At 31.2% G+C, this 21,050-nt stretch overlaps 1 protein-coding gene across 4 annotated transcripts in view; it reads left to right on the forward strand.

The window, feature by feature from the left end:
- The first annotated feature begins 7,110 nt into the window (after window positions 1–7,110).
- LOC118190648 (mitochondrial inner membrane protease subunit 2-like) overlaps window positions 7,111–21,050 on the forward strand; it is a 293,811-nt gene continuing 279,871 nt past the window's right edge. The window contains exon 1 of one of the 4 annotated variants that reach the window (XM_085823070.1): window positions 7,111–7,366. The gene's annotated coding sequence lies outside the window, so the exon portion shown is untranslated. The other 3 variants (XM_085823073.1, XM_085823072.1, XM_085823071.1) reach the window with 3 other exon arrangements.

Raw genomic sequence — 21,050 nt, forward strand, 5'->3', positions numbered from 1 at the left:
TTTAATTATTAAATTTCAATATATAAAATTTTGAATGTATCAAATTGTATGGTTTTTCTTAATTTGCATAACATATTTATTTTAAGTTTTCCTGTTCTCAACTTCTCAAATTTCCCTTCACATTCTCTCCAGGACATAAATTTAAAATTAAGTGAAGTGCTATTTAAATGTGTGATTATATCAGTTTATTCAGAGCGTGTTTCGCTAGCCTAGCACACGTTTCGTAATTTCGCGGTCACTCGAGTAAGCCTTTTGGCCTCATCCGTTTAGTATCACACTGATTAGAATTCTGTGATTTATAATAACAAAATTATCGAAAAAAAGCAGATTTAAAGTTGTTATATAAAGCTTTATTATTGCTGTAAGTTCATCTCAAAATCTAATTGTATTGAATCTCATTCTAATCGTCTAATGGTAATAAATATTATTATTATTATTTCATTAAATTAGTCATTACCATTATTTTGTTAACGAAAATATGTTATTAAAAATCACATTCCAGCCTGCAGACTTACAAAGCTAGTTTGTATTTATTATGTTTTGTTAAATTTTTCTCTTGTTTTCTTATTTCTAATACGAAAATACACGAATATAAATGAAGAGTGAAAACAAAGTTAAAAAATTCACAAATTATTTACGAGATTGATCAGAAATAGTGAGTGAAATATAAACATTGCATACATTTTGTTCTAAATAAATAGTGCACTAGATATGCATCCAGTACTGCATATTTATTTAGAACTTCATTTAAATGAAAGCAAAATAAATATTGAAAAAATCACAAATCTAGCAACTCATCTACTATGGGACAGTGTCCGACAAACATGTAAATTTTACTGTATCCAAGGGGGGGGGACTAACGACTTTTCTCATTAGGAAATTTCAAAGAGGAGGCAAAACTGTTTCGGATCACGCCGGTCTGAAGTCTATATTATGAGAATTTCGGCCCAGTTTTAGAAGGTGAATAAAGGGTTATTTTGCACCCCTCTACCGTGCTAGTATTTATTTCACACCTGTGACAATTTGCCAGGTTCATCGTAGGATCTAAGTCAGTGTATGTGGAAAAGTAGATAGATCTTACAAAATTTAATATTTAGAAATAGCATAGCATAAAAATACACAGGTTTCCATGCCACCCAGGAGGTACTGTGTCAGCTCGTTACCATAATGGTTCCCCAAAACTTTAATATTTTTACATTCAGTTCTACATAATTACTATAATTTAGGTTTTAAAAGTAAAGTTTGTAGCTAGCCAAAGTAAAAATGTTTGTTAAAGGCCTATAATAAACTAACTTCATGAGATGGATTACAATGAAAGTTTCAGAAAAAAAAAATTAAGCTGTTTAAATTTTTTAAAAAGTGTTTACTTATATGATATAAAATACTAATAAAAAGATAAGTTTAGGACATATTAATTATTTTGAATATGAAAAACAGGATAAAATACATCACTTACATAAATTTAATACTACAAGAGAATTAAAATTTTTAAAAAACAAATATACTAAATATATCATTCAAAACCAGACTAGTTAAAACTTTAGCTCTCATTATCTCAGACACATCCATTTACTTGAGTTTTCAATCTTTAAATTTTTTTTTATCATTTCCAATGGCTTGGCAAAAAATTACAAAAAATTAAAATTTTATAAACAAAGGTTACAAACAATAGAACTATGGTTAAACAGATTCATGGTTTTTTTTATACAGACACAGTATTTTTATACAAATAAAGCAAAAATAAATTTTCTTAAAACAAACTTTATTACATGAATATTAAATTGTACTAAAAAAATCATTAAACATTTTAAATCATGACCTGCAGAAGATTTTGGCAAGCTTCAGAAAGCCACTGTTATTTCAACATAATGAAGGTATTAAAAAATGAAACAGATTAAAATTGTGTAAGATGAAACCATATAACCTGACTAATGTACTTTGGTGTAGGAATAAAAACTCAAAAATCTTGGTCTTCTGTTTCTTATCATTGAAACATGCAAAATTATTTCCTGAACTTACTTTCCTTCATTTATCTTCCCACCTAAACTAGTATAAATAAACTTTCTGAAATCATATGTATTAAAAGGCTGATCAATATCCAAATGTCGGCTAAGTTGATGCACAAAATAGCATATAAATACACCACAATTCGTACCATCATTTTGAACAGTGTGACTTGGAAATGAAACACACCAACTATCACTAATGTTTAAAATACTATTTATGACTTTTTGCCACAGCTGAATTAATGAAGATACTGAATTTTGAACTGAGTTAAAACCAAGCGGATCATAAAATTGAAACATTTTATCTTTAATTCTTGCTACCAGTAAAACCCAATGATTATTTTTTACAAGAACTGGAATAAAAAAGAAATCAACAGAAGCTAAATCCTCTTTTTGCCATACAGTTTGATCTTTACTACCTGATTGAAAGAAAGGTGTATGATAACACTTGACTGCTACTGAAGAAGAACCACAAAGACTAATAAAAAGGAAAGCATCAATAACATTGTCACTGAGCCAACCAGGCTGAAAATTTAAAGATGCAGATTTTAATGTTTGAATTTCCTCACATGGAATGTATGGATCCAGAGATTTTACATCCAAAAATGTTAGCGGTGTTTCTCCAACATATAAAATGCATTTTGAGATATCCTCATCAATAAGCTTGGGAGTAAAAGTACTTTTATTAATTGTGCACGCTAAATTAATGCCTAATAAATCTTCTTTAACGGTTTTTTTATTCTGAATATTCAGGTAAGTTGAAATTTTACACTTTGCACTTTTTGAAGCAGTTGTACGAAACAAAGTCTGACGGGCTAATTTTAAATTTGGGGGAACACTGACAAATGGCATTTTGTCAGGAAATTCTTTCAGATAGTTCGACTCTATTACACCTTTACAATTAGAAACAATTTCTTTCAAATTTTTTGTTATAGTAGGCAACAATATTTTTTTAACTGTTGGATTAGACAGCATAACCTGTAATTCAGATATTAAAGTCTTACAATTATCAATTTTATGTTCTAAGTTACATGCTACTGCATTCGAAATAACAGACTTTGTACCTGTTTGTATGGCTGATGAACAGCTTTCGCTTTTATAAGTATCTGTTACGAAGAAGGATGGATCTCTTTGTCTGACTGAATGTACTTTATGAATGTGTTTACATAATGGACTGAAATCTGGACAATTACAATTATATAAATGACTACACAAATTAAGGCAAGATAAGCTAATACATTTAGAGTAACAGTGATCAGTTTGAGGACATAACTCGTATAAGCATTTAACTGTATACTGAATATTAGAAGTCTGTGATTTTACAATCCACAACAAAAAACCAGCCCCTGTTACATCACTATCTAAAATTTTTATTCCCGAATCATGTCGCTTATTATATGTAGGTGGACAAGTACTCTGCTTGTAATTAGTTTTAATTTTATAGCTGTGAGCCATGTATGTATCCTCTTCAATTTTTAAAAGTACTTCAATTAATTTATCTAAACGCCTGTTAAATTTTCGTCTAAAATATGTAGTTTTTAATTTATTATGAAACGATTCACAATACATATTGGTATCTGTGAACGCAAGAGGGAAGTTTCTATGGGCCATTGACCAAAGAATAGCACGGCTATAGTAATGTTCTTCAAAATATTGTATAAAAGATGGTGCAATAGTTCGAAACTTCTGAAGGAAATTATCCATCATCACTATGAATCGAGCAGAATTGGTTTCTTCAAGTAATACTACCATATTAAAATAGATTTCATCTTTAAGTTTTTGATTAGAAACCATTCGGCACAAATTACGTTGCCAAGCACGATGCACATGCCATTTACATAACAAATGTGTAATACCAGGACCAAATACTTTATCAAATGCAGGATGGGTAGTCTTATCATCATCTGTCATAAGACAATTGACATAAAGTTCCGGTATTACACATTTGATACTAAGGAATAAATTATACATTGTATCCTGGTCTAACTGATTTGTAATGAAATGCGCTACAGGATAACCACTACCAAACTCATCAGGAACGATTAAATTTAATAAATAAAAATCATATTGATTTGTTTTGTGAGTAGAATCAATACATAAAATCCTGGAGCAACCTTTAATCATCATATCTTTCTGCTGTTTAGTCTGCAATCCTAATGCAAAAGACTCATTTGTAGAAGAAAGTTCATCAAGCCCTTTTGGACCGTACAATGCTAGCTTTCCTTGTGGTTTATAAATAAGTACTGGATCATATGATTCTTGCCTGAGTTTTTCAACTATTGTGGCAACTGAAAGTGAATCATCACCCGGAAAGGAACATACTAACTGCTTTTTTGTAAGTGTTTATCACTCTTCGTGTTACAAATACATCTTTATCATATATGCCCTCCCTATTATCCCGCAGTCCACTTCCATCTCTGATAAATTCTTGAATTTGATCCGTGGATACACCTAACTGTGCATAAGCTTTAATTTTGTTACGGCAACTCTGACTAAGTTGGTGGAACCTGCTATTTTCAAAAGACAATTCATGATTATGATTCGAATAAAATATGGCTGTGACAAGGTGCGATTCTTCACAAACTAAAATTTTTGACGGACACTTAAAGTTGGAAGGTATGTATCTTTTAGATTTTTTCTACTGGAAACAGGAACTTTCTTTTTATGCATTACGTTAAATTGACAACAGTAATAATGAAAAGTTTTATCATTCCTACATCTACTTCCAGCAGACTTTTTATAAGAACTGAATGTCTGCTTACTATGCGATTCTAACCAGAACTGAAATTCTCCTATTGATGAAAATGTAAGTTCTTGCATAGCCATCTCATAATCATGATATTCAGCCAAATGTTTATTACATTCATTATCAGAACAAAATATTTCCTTACAATCAGGAATAACACATGGCTTAGAATTATTAGATGTAGGATTTTTAATACTACAGATCTTTTTATGATGAAAAAGGTTACTGCGGCTTTTACAATCTCTCTCACACCGGTCACAAATATATGCCTTTGGAATACATTCAGCTGATGGTGCTTTGCAACATTTTTTATGATTGGAAAATGATTGTCTAGTGGAGTACGACTTCATGCAAACTTCACACACTCTGGGATATTTCATTTCTATAATACCTTTACAGTTACGTTTATGATTAGATAAGGACTGTTTAGAAGAAAAAGGTTTCTTACATTTAGGGCAAATCTTAGATTTTCCATTAGAAGCACAATTTTCTTTATCATAATTACTCACGAGTTCAATTTTATTGTTATTTTCAGATTTATTTGGACTCTTAGCACCCCCAAACTTAAAGTTTGAACATTCATTATCATCTTCAAAAAGTGAAATCGATGAAATGGTTGAAAAACAGCCGAGAGATCGAAGATCAACAACTGTAAGATCTGATGAGATGAAAGAAGCCGAGTCTGAAACAGGAGAACTAGAATAGGTGAGAACCTGAAAAGCAGAAGATTCAGAATTGAGCACAGAAGCAACAGAAAACTGAGGAACAGATGCAATGGCATCAACATTATTTGGACCAATGTTAACAGCACTTTCAAAAAATGGAAAATCTGATAAAGCAGATGAAATGGAATTAATTGCAAGCTCAGAAGCAACTGTAACAGGATACAAAGAACCAGAAAGCTGAGAAACAGATACACTTGGATCAGCAGAAAAATGAGAAACAGATGGAGTACTGGAATTCTGAGAAACTGGTGCAGTGATGTCAAGAATACTCGAAACACTGTCGGCTATAGGCTCAAGAACTGGAAAACCGATAACAAGAAACCACTGGGATGATTATCCAAAGACGTGTTGGTAGAACCATATTTTAAAACATCTGAATAATGAGGTTTAGAAAGAACATCAGGAGAATCCAACAATACTGAAATACTGGGATGGTTATCCAAATCAGTCAAAACACCTGGTAATGCTAAAGCATTAGGGCGACTATCCAATGTAGTACAGACATGCGAAAGTTTCAAAACACTTGAATAAAGTGGTTTCGAAGGAACACTTGAAGGAGCACACAAAACTGAAACACTAGAATCTGATAAGCCTAAAGTATCAGGATGACTATCCAAAGTGCTGCAAACAGAAGAAACCCGTTTCAAAACACTTGAATAAAGAGGTTTAGAGTGAGTACTTGAAGTATCTGAAATGACAGAAGCACGAGGATAATTATCCAAAATCGTGATAGGTACAGAAGGATGTTTTCCTGAAACAGTGGATAAAGCTGGAAACTCAATAGCAGATACAGAGGAAAAAGATGTAGCACTTACCTTTGGAAGGGATTTCACACTCAAAACGCTTTTTATGTCCTTCACAAAAATTCTCCCAAGCTGTGCATTACCCTTACGGTTCAGATGCAATCCGTCTCTTGACAGACAAGTACTCCAATAGTACTCACCAGATCTGCAAAAGGAAAAAGCTTCTCGGCCTTTGAATGCTTCGAAAAGATACAAATGTTTATCCGAGCTAATTTTCTGTTCAGCTTCTTTAAACTGTACGGGTTGAAACCATTCTCGAATAAATTTCGTTCACACGGGAGGACACCTGAAAAGAGAATGATCTTCGGGTTTAAACGCTCAATAACATTATACAGACAATCACATTTATGATGAATATCATCCAAAGTGTCACAAGAGTTATTGGTACCAACGTGAACCAAAACTAACTCAAATTGATTGTCTATCAAGGTTATCTTGCGTGTCAACCTTTCAATCGTAGCACCCGGAAAACAATGAAAATGAACTTCATAATCCAGTAAATTCAGCAATAAATATTCTTTTAAATATTTTATCATCGAATCTCCGATTATAAGTATTTTCACTTTTCCTGTTTGCTTAGACAAAGACATAATAAAAATAATACAAATAACAAAATCAAATTAAGAATTATCACGTGCAGAAAAAACACTCACCGACGAAAATGGCGGAATACGATTTCTATTTTTACTAGATTTACGTATTTGGCGCCAGGTCCAGTTTGGCGTGAAAAAGATAACCCTCCAACCAATCACAGCAAAGTACACTTTTCCGTAAACATTTGGCGTTTGGCTGTACATAATTGTTCAAACTCCGGTGGAATCTTTCTCAGATATTAAAAAAAAAAAAAAAAAAAGAAGAAGATTTAATTTTTTTTTTAAGATTTGTTGTTAGAATTTTTAAAAATAATTACGTTAAATCTTAAATAATACTTTTCTATCAGCCTAGATTTATGATCATATGTTTAAGAAACATCAATGCTGATTTTCTCAATAAAAGCAAAATCAGTATCTCCGAAAAATTGAGTTTCGAAGAAGTGGCATCAAGGTGAAATTGTGTTCTGCTATCTACAGCTACAATATTTTAGCGGTAAAGCATTTTACATTTACTCAGCGTTACTGTGTATAATTTTTTAAGGATTTTTCTCATCAGTAAACCGCAAAGATACAAATGTTAAAGGCCTAAAGTTGAACCGTAATATTCAAGTGTATTTAATAGTATTCTTTCCCTAACCTAATTTTTTATTTAATGTAAAATAATTAATTTGTAATCGAGTGTCTTAGAATGCCTAAAAGAGAGCAAGAATTCATACGCAGTTTAATAAAGTCAAAGAAGACTTCAGCATTTCATTCAGTTAATTGTATGATAAACAAGATTAAATTTCATTTTTAGAACACAATCCGATTTAAATTCTTGTATTAATCTGAAAAATACAAATTTAGTCACATGAACGAAAATACGTTTCTTCATTAAGTGAAAACTCACAAATTATCTAAATGAGTCTAAATGATTAAATATGTTAATAAACTGATATCACCAACTGAGAATACGTGTTGATTGAAATTTAATTTTGTTTATAGTTTTGGGAACTTTCATTTAAACATCTTTCAGAGGAAATCATTTATTTATTTTTGGTTTGGTTTATAGTAAGTGAAAAATTCAGATAAAATTTTACTTTAAGTTGGCAGGTATTTTTGTTAAAAGTATTTATACATAGTGTGCCATATTTTGAAGGTGTGAAATCCACCAGTGCCTAAACAGATAGAAGTGTTGATTGCTGAGATTTTTAAGCCAGGAAAACAGGTAGACTGCAGGGGTACTTTTGCAATTTTCCCACATAATTCTAAAAGCAAGCCAGTTTTTCTTATAAAATCCATGAAGGCAACCTTCTCCTTAGATAGATGGTTCTCGTGTGGCTGGCAGTGTTCAGTTAATTAAGATTGTCAAGAAGAAAAACGAAAATGTAATAAATTATTATTAGGGTAGATTAATAACAAACTTGAAATTTCAGGCATTTATTAAAAATGGGGAGATTTTAATTAAATGCTAATATAATTTAGTTTAAGTAGAGTTACACGATTTAATTCATTTAGAAATGTCGTATTTCTCTAAATTTTCTTATTTAGTTGATTATGAAATTTCAGTCTTTACAAATAATTTGTTTCCAAGAAAATTTTTTCCTTTGTTTTTATTTACATTAAGTGTAATATTAAATATTACTTTCATTAATATATTCAGTCAATGCTTATTTGAATTCTATGCTATTTATATTTGTTACATTTTTGTTAATAAACAGAGGTTATTTAAAAATGTATTTAATCTCTTTTGAATTAATTTAAATCAAGCTGTTTTAAAATTATTAAAGGTAAATCTGGAATATATTTGAATGTAAAATAGATAGCTGAAATATGTTAAAAGGAATTAAAAAAAATTATGTTATTGCAAAGTAAATCATTCTGAACATGGCATTTAAATAATACATGATTTCTAATACCTATTTATGGGAAATAACAGAATAATAATTTTATTGCAAACAAACTTGACTACAAATTCAATAAATAAATTAATTTTAATGTGAATGACTGTATGAGGTTACAGTCCACCAGCGGCTGAGTAGTAGAATCTCTGAATGCTGTTAGTTCTGACCTGTGTTTGATTTCAGGTGAATGGGCTGGCTTCATGGGCATTTTCGTTGTTCTCTCTATGTGTAACATGTATAAGAGCCAGTCTGCCATAGATAGCTCTCCATGAAGGCATCTATCCACTTAGGCAAATAGCCTTATTGTGCTTTGCCGTAATCAACTAAAACAAACCAGTTATAAGGTTATAATGTATATAAATTAGAGGATATCCTAGATCATATTTTATTAATGATAAAGTTTTATCATCAAGGATCTGGCAATCAACATTGCTAGTGACATTTTTGTAACTCTTATTTGTTCATCTCTAGCTATAGATTTTGGCTAAATATGCAGCAAATTCTATAAGGTATACTTAGTTGTCAATATACCTAGATTTTTACTTTTAATGTATTGTCATAATTTTATAAACATTTTTCAAATTGCAGGTATTATACTATCTTAAAGATGTCACTGGATATTCTGGTTCACATTTTGTTGACGATAAAGTTTTAGTACGAAGAATTTGGCAATAAAACATCACTAGTGATATTTTTATAACTCTTATCTGTGTATCTGTAGCTATAGATTCTAGCTCAATATGCAGCAAATTCTGTGACATATACTTGCTTGTCATTATTAATTAAATGTTTAGCTGCTGAAATGGGAAGGGGACAACAGTGAACTAGATTGTTGTATTATTAGATCAAAAGTATAGGATTATTGCGATATCATAGGAGGCGTTTTGTTATAGAAATGTCTTGGCATGACAAAAATTATCAAGGAAATATTATTTAGGATAACTGATAAGTGCCATTTGGAGAACTGAACAGATATAGAAGTATCTCTTTAGCATCACAAGATTTGCAGTCAAATATTTTACATTTCACTTCTCAAATCAGTACAAGATAATAGATAATTTGAAAATTTAAATATATGATTATTTTGTAAACATACTTAATTCATTAGCAAACATATTAGTTGAGTTAATGATAGAATGGGAATATTGAGTTTGCATAGTACAATATATAATCTTATTCAAAAAACAACAGCAAGACTAGGGACAGTATGGAATTACTGTACCACTGAACTACACATATATTCATGAATAAAAATATTAAATTATCCACTGTAGTTTATATCATGATGTTAAAGGCCAAATTATCACTTTGCTTATCAACATATTTAGGTACCATCTTTGTAAAATTCCTTTTTTTTTTTTTTTTTTTTTTGTGTGTGTGTGTGTGTGTGCTGTATACTATTATTAGTTTTCAGATAGAATATGACTTGTCTCTGAAATTTTAGCTGACTCTGCATTGAATTTGTTATATATCCATGTCAACAAGTATGGTGACTGATGAAGTTAATTGAAGGCTGATTTATGAAGAAGGGATGAGCTGAAATGTTTATTCAAGTATATTGTAGTGCAGATAAATAAGTGATGAGGATGGTAAACAGTTTTTGTTGGTTTGGTAATTGATGTTGCTGTTAACGAATTTGATGTTGTTATGTATATAAACATGTGATGAGGATGCTATAAAATTTTTGTTGGTATGGTAATTCATATTTTTGCTAGTGAATTCAGTATTTTCCTGTTGATCATGAAAATTGGTGAAGATCCTGTCAAAATTATGTCTGTTATTCTAATGAAACTTTAAAGAAACTTGTTGCTGTTTATTTAGTTAGATAATCAAAAGATAAAAGATATACTATTTGACACACATAACACTGTTAAATACTGGACTGTAACTATTACCAGTGCAACTGCTGCAGTGCTCCAGAGCCTCGAGCTTAGATGGCCCTCAAGTGAGAAGAAAAAAATATATGTCTTCCTTGTAAGGGAAATTTTATTTACAAAATTGAAAATTTAAACATGCTAATGATATCTATATTTTTCACTAAGCTGAGAAATTTATGTGAATTAAAATGATGCCTGAAAATGCATCAATGATGAATCAGATTATATCAACCCCGCTACCAGATGGCACCACTATGCAGACTGGTTTAGATTAAAGGTTTTTGAGTGAAGCTAATGATTACCAGAAAATGTGTTGAAAAAGGTGGTACTCATGAGAGTGTTCTAGTAGAAACTTGAGTCAGGTGTTCTAGAAGAACATTAGATACAAAAAAGTGATTCAAAGACCAGAAAGGCAGTTTGTTTCTTATCCAAAGAGTAGATTGGTGATAACCTCTTGTCATTGGCTTCCAGCTTTTATGGATAGCAATCTGCCTGCTTCTGCCTTTGCAAAGCTGTATGCCATAGGAAAGGCTTGCCAATTTAGCTCTGCTCTGAACTTGGAATAATCAGGCTAAAAAAATTAACCGTAAAATTTTCTTAATAGTTCGAAAATAAAGATTTTTATAATCCAAATTTAAAAATAAAGTATACTGAATAATTTGTTAGTAACATTTTACCTTAATTACATTATTTACATTTCATATTATATTTTGTATTGCACAAAATAACTTTTGATATCATATTCTCTTTGACTTAACAGAATTAAACACGAATCAGAAATAATATATTATAGCACACATGAACAAGAAATTCATAAAAACTTTTTTCATTTAGTTAAAGTGTACAAAGCTATTTCAGTTATGAAAAGTATAATCGGTAATATCTCAGCAAAAAGTGGATAAGGCTGCAAGCAACTATACAGAGGGAGCCTTATTATCAACTGTTGCCCTAAGGGCCTTAAGTCTCTTGTTAGAGCCCTGATTGAATACCCATTTATTTGTCACAGTATTTTATATTGTATTGTCATTGTTTATCTATTTCAAATAAAGTCTAATATTATGCCCATTAATGCACACTTTTTTTTTATACTTTCTGATTATCGGCACTTCCTTCCCAAAAAGCCACCAACTGTTAGTGATTAAATTTTCACCAAGATCAGACATGAAAGACAACAGCCATTTTAAAAAATGGTGGCACACTAGGAATTGCATAAAACAGCTAGCAATAAACAAAATAAAAAATGTGAAAAATATCCATAATAAACATGTTTTTTGTTGCACTGTTCTACCCATATACACAGCAATCTGTTTTATCTTAAAAAAAAAAAAAAAAAAAAAAAAAAAAAAAAAAAGAAACAGAGAAAACACAAATTCAGTAGTATCAGTATACAAATTTTGATCCATAAAATTTGATCCTTTATAAGTACAACTTCATGGAAAGCAAATTTATGCATTATCTACTGTTAGGTAAAATGCCATATTTCTGGGGAAAAAAAAAAAAAAAATGCAACACTTTCCTTTTTCATCAGCTGGAAAGCTCTACATTGTGATTTAGAATCCTTGCAAGAAAAAAAAAAATTGCTCTCAGTGAAATAAAAACAAACAATAATGAATGTTGAATATGAAGGTGAAAATGTGGCCTTTGGGGGAAAGTGGCACTGGCTAACTGTGTTGTGTGCATACCTGGATTGCCATGTAAATACATTGTGGGGACATCATGAGTTGACTCATGAATATATTCAAGGTGTGGATAGTTGGAAAGTATCTTTTCTTTTTAATCCCAGAATCCTGTAACTTTCAAATATTCCACATTATTCTGTTTGGTAGAAGGTAGATCCCAAATTTTATTTTAAAGTGCAAGGGGAAAACAGAGAAATGGCAGTTAAGTTATATCCTTTTTTGTAATAAACAAATTGTCTTATTGAGAATTAAACATGCTTGTATAAAACCGAAGTGAAGATTTTATGAGTGCATTGTCACGTCATACTTGTCTGTTATTAGAACTAAAGCACATTTGGCAGGAAAAATGGTCAATGGGAAATGACATAGGTGCTGCAAATTTTCTGATAACTTCTAGTTTCTGCAGTTTTCTGCAGAAAGCTCTTTTTACAGTCAAGGAATGATAGTCATACATCTTTATCAATGGATTTATAGCTCATGACTCTAACTATGTGTAGTTTACCATAATCCAACTTTTCTAATCCAATTCAATCTTTGAGATAAGTAATATTGATTTCAAAAAGATAATCCAATTATTTTGAAAATTAAAGATAAGTTGCATGCATTTGATGCAGTACTATAAAGTGCTAAGTTCTAAAATACATAACAATAGTTTACAAAAGGGGAAAAAATAAATAATGATAAGTTACAAGTGAAAACGATGGCAAAATACAGCTGCTAAAATGTGTCCTGTATTGTTTTAACATGACAATTCTGATCCTGAACTTTAAATGTGGATACTTGATTCTGACAAGTATTTCAATGATTTGATGATTGATGCTTTCAGTGATTGAATGATTTTATTTTAAATTGTTCTATTACTCCTTGAAATTTCATGTACTATAGATATGCTTGCTTTTTCATTGCATTATGTTTCTTGAAACTTCAGAATTCCTAACATTCATGTGTATGTGTAAAACAGAAGGATTAAGGGTTATTTTAATTATGGCAAAGTACTCGAGAGCTATCTGCCCAATGGGAGGGATGCCTTTGTGGAAGACTTCCTAAGGTAAACTTACTCGTATACATGTTATACATAAAGGAAACCAAGAAAACACCCTTGATGGTAGCCCATTTGCCAGGATTCAGACCTCAGACTGATTTACCAGAGTTTAGCAACTTTACCGCACGGCCCTGGTGTGCTGCAAAACAGAAAGGAAAGCAGAAAGTGTACTAAAAATATTTAACTACAATACATTTTATTATTACTTTATATAATGTTGATGATGTCTTCATATGCATGATTTATCAAACCTCATTTATATATTCTCCTTATATATTCTACTATTATGCATTTGTTTAGTAATATTTGTAGTTTCAGTAGATTATTGTATCTCCATTATTGTATTTTTATTTGTAGTTTCAGTAGATTATTCAATACTTATATGTATTGAAGATTGTATACTGTACATATTTCTAGGTATTGGGCATATTATTCTGCAAAAGAATTAAAATGGTATTTATGTATTATCCCATCAACTGGCTAAGTAGCATGATTTAGTGCCAGTTATGAATAATTGCTTACTTTAGAATTTCAAAGTTACAATTGGTGGTTGGTGACCATTACCAAAATTTCTGCAAGCAGTCAGTGGGATAATACATATGTACTGTTAACATATAATACAAAATTTTTTTCTTTTCCCCTCTTTTTTTTAAATGAGTTAAAAAAAGTGTTAGAAGAGCAATTAGTGTACAAATATGTGTGAAAGACAAATGTACTTAAATTAAAAATGAAACTTTTAAGTAAAATAAAATTTTAAAGTAAACTTTGTTTTAGAATGGCAAAAAAACTGTAAATACAATTGTGTTTTGTTGTCTACATATTCAGTGTCTGTGGTTTACAGTGAGGAATGGGGTGAAGGCATTTAAGTTCTTAAAGTGTAATGCCACGTAGAGTGAGCTATAACATACTGAAATACAGCACTTCACTTGTGTCCAGTACTGCTATTTTTTCACAGTAATCATGAACATCTGCATCAAGGTCCATAGAAAGAACAGGTTAGCTCACTTGGAGTAAACAAACGAAAAGCCAGCGACTCGTTCGGCTGTGACATCACTGAAGTTCGCTGTAGCATCTCCTAATAGTAGTTTCGTATTTCATTTTGAAATATTTTCTGTTTTTCATCGGAAAAGTAAAAATTCTAATATTTGGAGTTGAAACTTAACTACCTAAAATATTATTTACTGTATAGAATAAGTTTTAATTACGAAAAGTTCCCTCAGCAATTTATTGTTTCAGCAAAAATCTTCCAAACTTCCTTACAGAATTTGCTATTCAAGATTCAGCTGTTTATACCGTTACTCATTTTAGCTTCAACAGACTGAAAACCCACATTTCACAAGAACTGGAAAATATGTAGTGTAGTCAGAGCTTAAATTTTGCCGGCTCTGGTACTTTTCAGTTCATGGGATAAATGATAATTCTAGCCGGAGCGCATCGGAGCCCTACATAAGAAGGCTCCGGCACTTCTTTTATGTAATTAACGGAACTACAATTTCAGTAGAAATTTAATCTCAAAAATTTTATTTTTAGCAGCAATAAAATTATATTAAAAACCGCTTATTAAATGTTAATTTACCTCTACATTTTATAGAATTATTTTAATAAATAATAATCAATTATTAATTAATGGTTAGATAATAATTAATAAATATTAATTGCTAATATTAATTAAATAATTATTTATTAATTTAATAATAATTAACTATTTAATTTTTAAATGCTAAATGATTTTAATAGTCATTTTATTTATTTATTTACTCTTGTTCCTCTTTACTAACGGTCTTCCATAGGGTTCCGGTACTTCTACTTTTAGAAATTAAGCCCTGAGTGTAGCGATATAGAAGAAATTCAAATTAAGAATATTTATTCTATAAAGCTGTACAAACTTGTCCCTAATGTTTGGAATCTAATTTGGCTGAAATTTAAATTAATTTTTTACTAAAGCCTACTTTCGGTCCAATTGTTTCTGCAGTACTTGTCTCATTTAGAAATCTTAGTTTACTTGTGGCTTTTTTTTTTTTTTTCAGATGAACTCGCATGAGATTTTCCTGTAATATATGATTAATTTTAATAGATTAAAAAAAAGAAATTGCATAAAATTATAACTCGCTAGATTCTAAAACTTGTTTGTAATTTCTTGATGTAAAGCAGCAACAAGAAACATAAACAAATGAACTATTCAAGCTATAACTGAAAGGAAGTGTAATACTTAATCAGCAGACTCTTTAAAATCAGCAGCTGCATTATGTAATTTTATATAAAAATTGAGACTTAATTTTAATTTAAATCTTAATTCTTTGAATTTCACTTTTAAGCAAAAATAAAAAATAAAAATTTCTAAAAGTATTCAGATAGAAGATGTTAACTTTTTATATAAAAAATGAGTAAAAGATATTAAAAGAATAGTTGCATATCCTCTATTATGTTTTGCTATTAATATTGTATATTTAGAATTTTATCTTTTAGGTTTCTATATTTATTTCACTTATGTATTGTTTAATTTATAAAAATAATAACGAAATGAAACATGTAGTCATTTTCTGGATTGTCATCCTCATTTTTTATTTCAGAGAAGTAAATCCTAGATATTAATAGGTGGTGTGGTGTGTGTGATTATGGCAAAGCCTCGAAGGCTATGCGCTTGAAGGGAGGGATGCCTTCGTGGAGGACTTTCTTAGGGAAACTGGCTCATATACTCGTTACACATGGGGAAAACCACGAAAACGACAATGCAGCCAGCCCGTTCGCGGGATTCGAACCTCGGACCGAACTACCAGTGTTTAGCGACTTTACCACTCGGCCGCTGGTGGGCAGATATTAATAGGACTGAATGTTGTATGTGTTTGTTTTGGTATCAAAAAAGAAATATGTTTGTATAATAACTTAAATATTACATTTCATTTAGCATATTCAGTTTAACCATTCTATGAATAAAAAAAAATAGAGTTATCAGTTTAGTTATGGAAAAATATTATTCATACACAGATAAATGCACTCATAAAAACATTATGCAGTTTATCTTAACGTCATTTGACTGTCATCGTACTTTCTGTGAACACATGGAAAAAGGGTGAATGTTTATTTAATATGATGACCTGTGTACAATATCCCCACAGACATAATGATTACATTCGTAGATACTAGCAAAATATAATTCTGCAGGTAAATTTATATAATTAAATGCAAAAGTCAAAATTGGTACTAAATTTTAAACACTACATTCAACAAAATCTTAGTAAATATGGATCTTAATTTTATAAATAAAATTTTGTATGAAATATATCATGGTGCACTGTATAGTAATGGAATGCAAATTTTAAAACAATAATAAATAAAATATTTGCTTAAGTTATATTATTCATTCATAATACAAATCATAACAAATTATAAGTACAGATAGAAAATGAAATTTTATATTTTACAAGAATTTTAGCATATTTGTTTTTTAAACGTTTCTGTATTCTTAAATCGTACATTTCCTAAATTTTGATTGCATTTAAATGCATGTTGTGTATTACTCTGTTTTCAAATAATATGAAAGAAAAAAGCCTTAATAATTAGAAAATTAATATTGCTGAAGGAACTGTTTTACTATCTTTGCAAAATTACTGTAACTAAATTATCCAGAACTGATAGCCTTAAGTATAATAATACAACTTAATTTGCTCGCCAAATGAATTGTGGACTTCTAAAATGTTGCTTTCTGTACTCTGCGGTGTTGTTACTCCTTCTTATTGCTTACATGTACCCCGTGTATTAATGATATTGTATTTCTGGCATGTACCATATTAACAGTACAATAGGCTCAAATTCTAAGTAATTGACAAGGCCCATCAGCTGAACACTGGTGATTTGACTTCAATTTCTGGAGAAAAGGCTGGTTGCATGGCCAATTTTCCATGTGTAAAACGAGTTAATTAATGCAGTGAGCTACATACACATAATTTAAAACTATTTAAGCATATTTATATGCATCTGTCACAATTCACAACAATATTCAAAACCGTTGGCATTTAAATACACCTAATAAAATGCATAGAAGTTTCTATATATATTAATGAATAAATTAATTTAAGTAACCCGAAAATTCAAAATAACTTGCATCAAATCAAAAAACACTATAAGTTTCTATACCTATGAAATAATACATTTTGCTGATTATTTTTTATTTTGCCTGCATTATTGGTGCATAACGCAATCGCGCAGTGCGTACCAACCATTATACTACATAAATTTAATTATATTTGAGAGGAAAAAAAAAAAAAAAAAAAAAAAGAAAAAACCGAATGAGTTTCCACAGTCGCGCACAAGCTTACATTCAGCTTAAATCAATGCAAAAATCTATGTTGATCTGAGGAGAGAAAACTTCAGTGACGTCACAGCCAATAGACAGCGAGAACGCATTTTCGTTTGTTTACCCCAAGTGAACTAACCTGTTCTCTACGGACCTTGCATCTGCATAATGTTTTAGGACTAATTAATGAAATGTGGCACATGAAAGTGATTTTAGGAAATCTTATCTTATAGTTTAAGTTTCTTTCTTTTTTACTAAAGTGTGTTATTGCTTTTTGGCTGCAAATATATTAGCAGGGAATCAAAGCTGTCAGTGTTCAGGGAAAGGAGGGGACCTTTATTGATCTTTCATTGCTTCCATCCCAAATTTTTTGCATTAAAATTTTCTCCATTAGTGTCATGCTAGCTGTATTATTTTTTCATTGGTTTGTTACGTAAAGAATTATTATTTTTTTAATATTATGTCTTAATGCAGAACATTGTTATATTACAGAAATAGCATATCTTCTTTTTTCTACTTGGCTTTGGCAGTGAAGCAGCTGCAAAATGTTCGAATCGCTACTTACATATATATAACAGAGGAACAGAGTATATTGTAGTGTACAATATATTTTATATTGATTTATTTAATAACACGTTATGCATTGCAGTGTGATATACATTACTCAATGATGATAATGTCTAATTTATCAATTTAACTTAATCATGTTTATGTATTTGATATGAATATCCTGTTTCATGCAGGTTATTTGTATCAAATTATCTGTTATTATTGTACTAGAAAGCCCGGCGGTCATACGAAATGAGCACTGTTCTAGATATTATAAATTGTAATTAAAATGATTTGTACAAACTGCTAATTCAAATTGAATTGCCAAAGGCAGGCGGCGAGGACGCCCCTTTGCTTACTGCCCCACGGGGTTTCCCCGTTCTACTGCTTAATTGCTTAAAGTAGAGTGCAATGATGGAAACCACTGGCGGTACATTTCTCAAAAGCCACTGCTAGCTCAATAAATAAAGGTGGTTTAAATAATAAAATGTTAATTCATATGTCAAAGATCACTTTGTGCACAAAATTTCTTGTGTAGATCTTTCGATCATTTTTAAGCTCACCTTGCAGAGGACCATCCATTATTTTTAATTTTACGTCCGTTCTCTCACGAACTCTTGAACAGGCAACATAAAAATGACCGTGTCCAAATGCAGGCTCAGGTTAAAAAATTGCCAACACGCTGAAGCGTTTGGCCCTGAGACTTGCTGATGGTCACAGCAACAGTTTTACAGGAAATTGTCTACGTTCCAATTGAAACGGCAACCCTGTGCCGTGGCAACTTCACCCCATTGGCTAGTACAGTTACGCAACCCATAAACTATCGGCGACAAACAGACACTTAAGCCGCATATAATAAAAATATTTATTTATTTCATTTTATTTGTTTTTTCATCGTTGCCGGTTGCATATTTCCGAATTCTATTATATATAGATGTTAAATTTATTTATTAAATGTTAAATGCACGTGCTCTTTTATTTTCAATTTTTCCGTCTTAGCTTTTTCATAGTATTCGTCACGCGCTGCACTGCATGGGGAATAAAACAATTTACAGCTACGCAAGCAACCAATAAACTATCGGCGACAAACACTTAAGCCGCATATATATATGTTCTTAAAATTATCCCTATTTTATTATTCCTATTCTTTTTTAATTGTTACATTCGATTATAAAGTAATTTATAATTCTGTTCACTGTCCTTTTTTATTAGACATTTGGTACAGACGTATTATCCCGCCGACCGTGATACTGTCGCCAGACACCCCGATCTAGCCTCTGCATGACGCCATATCTTCTTTCGTTTGATATAACCTGATTGATTCCCGATAAGCCGCCTTTCTTTGCATGAACAGCGACAGAAATGAGCTGTTATTGCTGTATTTTTTCTTGTTTTTTTTTTTTTTTGGGGGGGGGTGAGGAAAAATAAAGGAGTTTGATGACTATAGAATCGCATTTGTGACTACATTCCGGTTCATCTAGAGTAACATACAAGGTATGACACACATACACACGCACCAAAAAAAAAAAAAAAAAAAAAAAAAAAAAAAAAAAAAAAAAACCACTTGTCCAATAAAATCATTGTACTTACAGAATCAGTTCTCCGCGACATTATCACCTTCAAAGTGGTTCAACATTCACACTCTTCTGCATTCGGTGCTGCCATTGCTGGTAACAGTTCTGAAACGAGGTTTTTGGAATAGAAGATTCTCCGTTTTTGCCTGAACCTCTTCAGCTGAGATAAAATGGGTTCCCTTTAAGTAAGATTTAACATTAGGAAATAAAAAAAGTCACATGGAGCCAATCAGGTGAATAAGGGGGATGCTCCATCACAGTATGTTTTTGCTGGTCAAAAAGTGCTTGACAGATACGTGTAAGCGAGTGCATTGTCCTAGTGCAACAACCATCCATCACTCCACAACTGTGGTCCTTTTTTTCCTAATTTTTTTCACAAAGTCATTTTAGTACTTTAATGTAGTAGTATTGATTAACAGTGGGACCACTGGGAACCCATTCAATCATGATGAACGCGCTGGGCGTTCATCATCTTCCACACTGTCCTTTCCCCCTGAAAACCGCTTATACTATTCAAACACACGTGCATGAGACAAAGTTTCATCTCGAAAAGCCTCGGTTAACATTTGAAATGTTTCCTCCGTGGCTGATTTCATTCTTAAGTTTCACAAGAAACTGAATGTTGAATCGCTGTTCGGTTTTTACATTTTTTCCGGCAGAACGCATTTGCACGTGTTCACTCAAAGGCGTAATACTTTCCACTGGCGTGGTCGGTTAAGTCGAAACTGGCGGCATGGATAGGGGAGGTGTGTTGGCACGACGTCACCAAAATAGTTATAGCCAACTCCACTGTGCTTTTAAACTACACATTTAGTTTTTTTTTTTTTTTTTTTTAGTCCAAAGGGATTTGAATCCCGAAGGACTATTAGTTTCGTTTTGGCATTTTGCGTCGGACTCATAAATGTCGGTTCACTTTTCAAACTGTTGACACAAAATGTTAGAGTCCTGCATTATATTTGAAGAAATTAAATAATGAAAAATCTGCATAAATGTATGTATATTTCTCGTATTGTGATAAAACAACGGTACATAGAGTCATCGAATTTTGAATAACGTAATCCTCCAACGAATATGAGCATGTGGAAGACCAAATTTGAAATTTGAAATTTGTTTTATGATCGATTTCCTATTTTTTAAAACTTTGACGAATTTTTGATTAACAAACTCAAGGATTTCAAAGCGAGCAATGGCAACGTTGTGCAGAAAAAACATTTTTATCTCCAGCGCGTGAGTCTCTGTATCGGAAATTCTAAAGATATGCTCGTTTTAAAACTATTTT

This window comes from Stegodyphus dumicola, chromosome 1 (genome assembly GCF_044657685.1).
Source record: "Stegodyphus dumicola isolate Sdum_Otavi_A_Nest chromosome 1, ASM4465768v1".
Lineage (NCBI taxonomy): Eukaryota > Metazoa > Arthropoda > Arachnida > Araneae > Eresidae > Stegodyphus > Stegodyphus dumicola.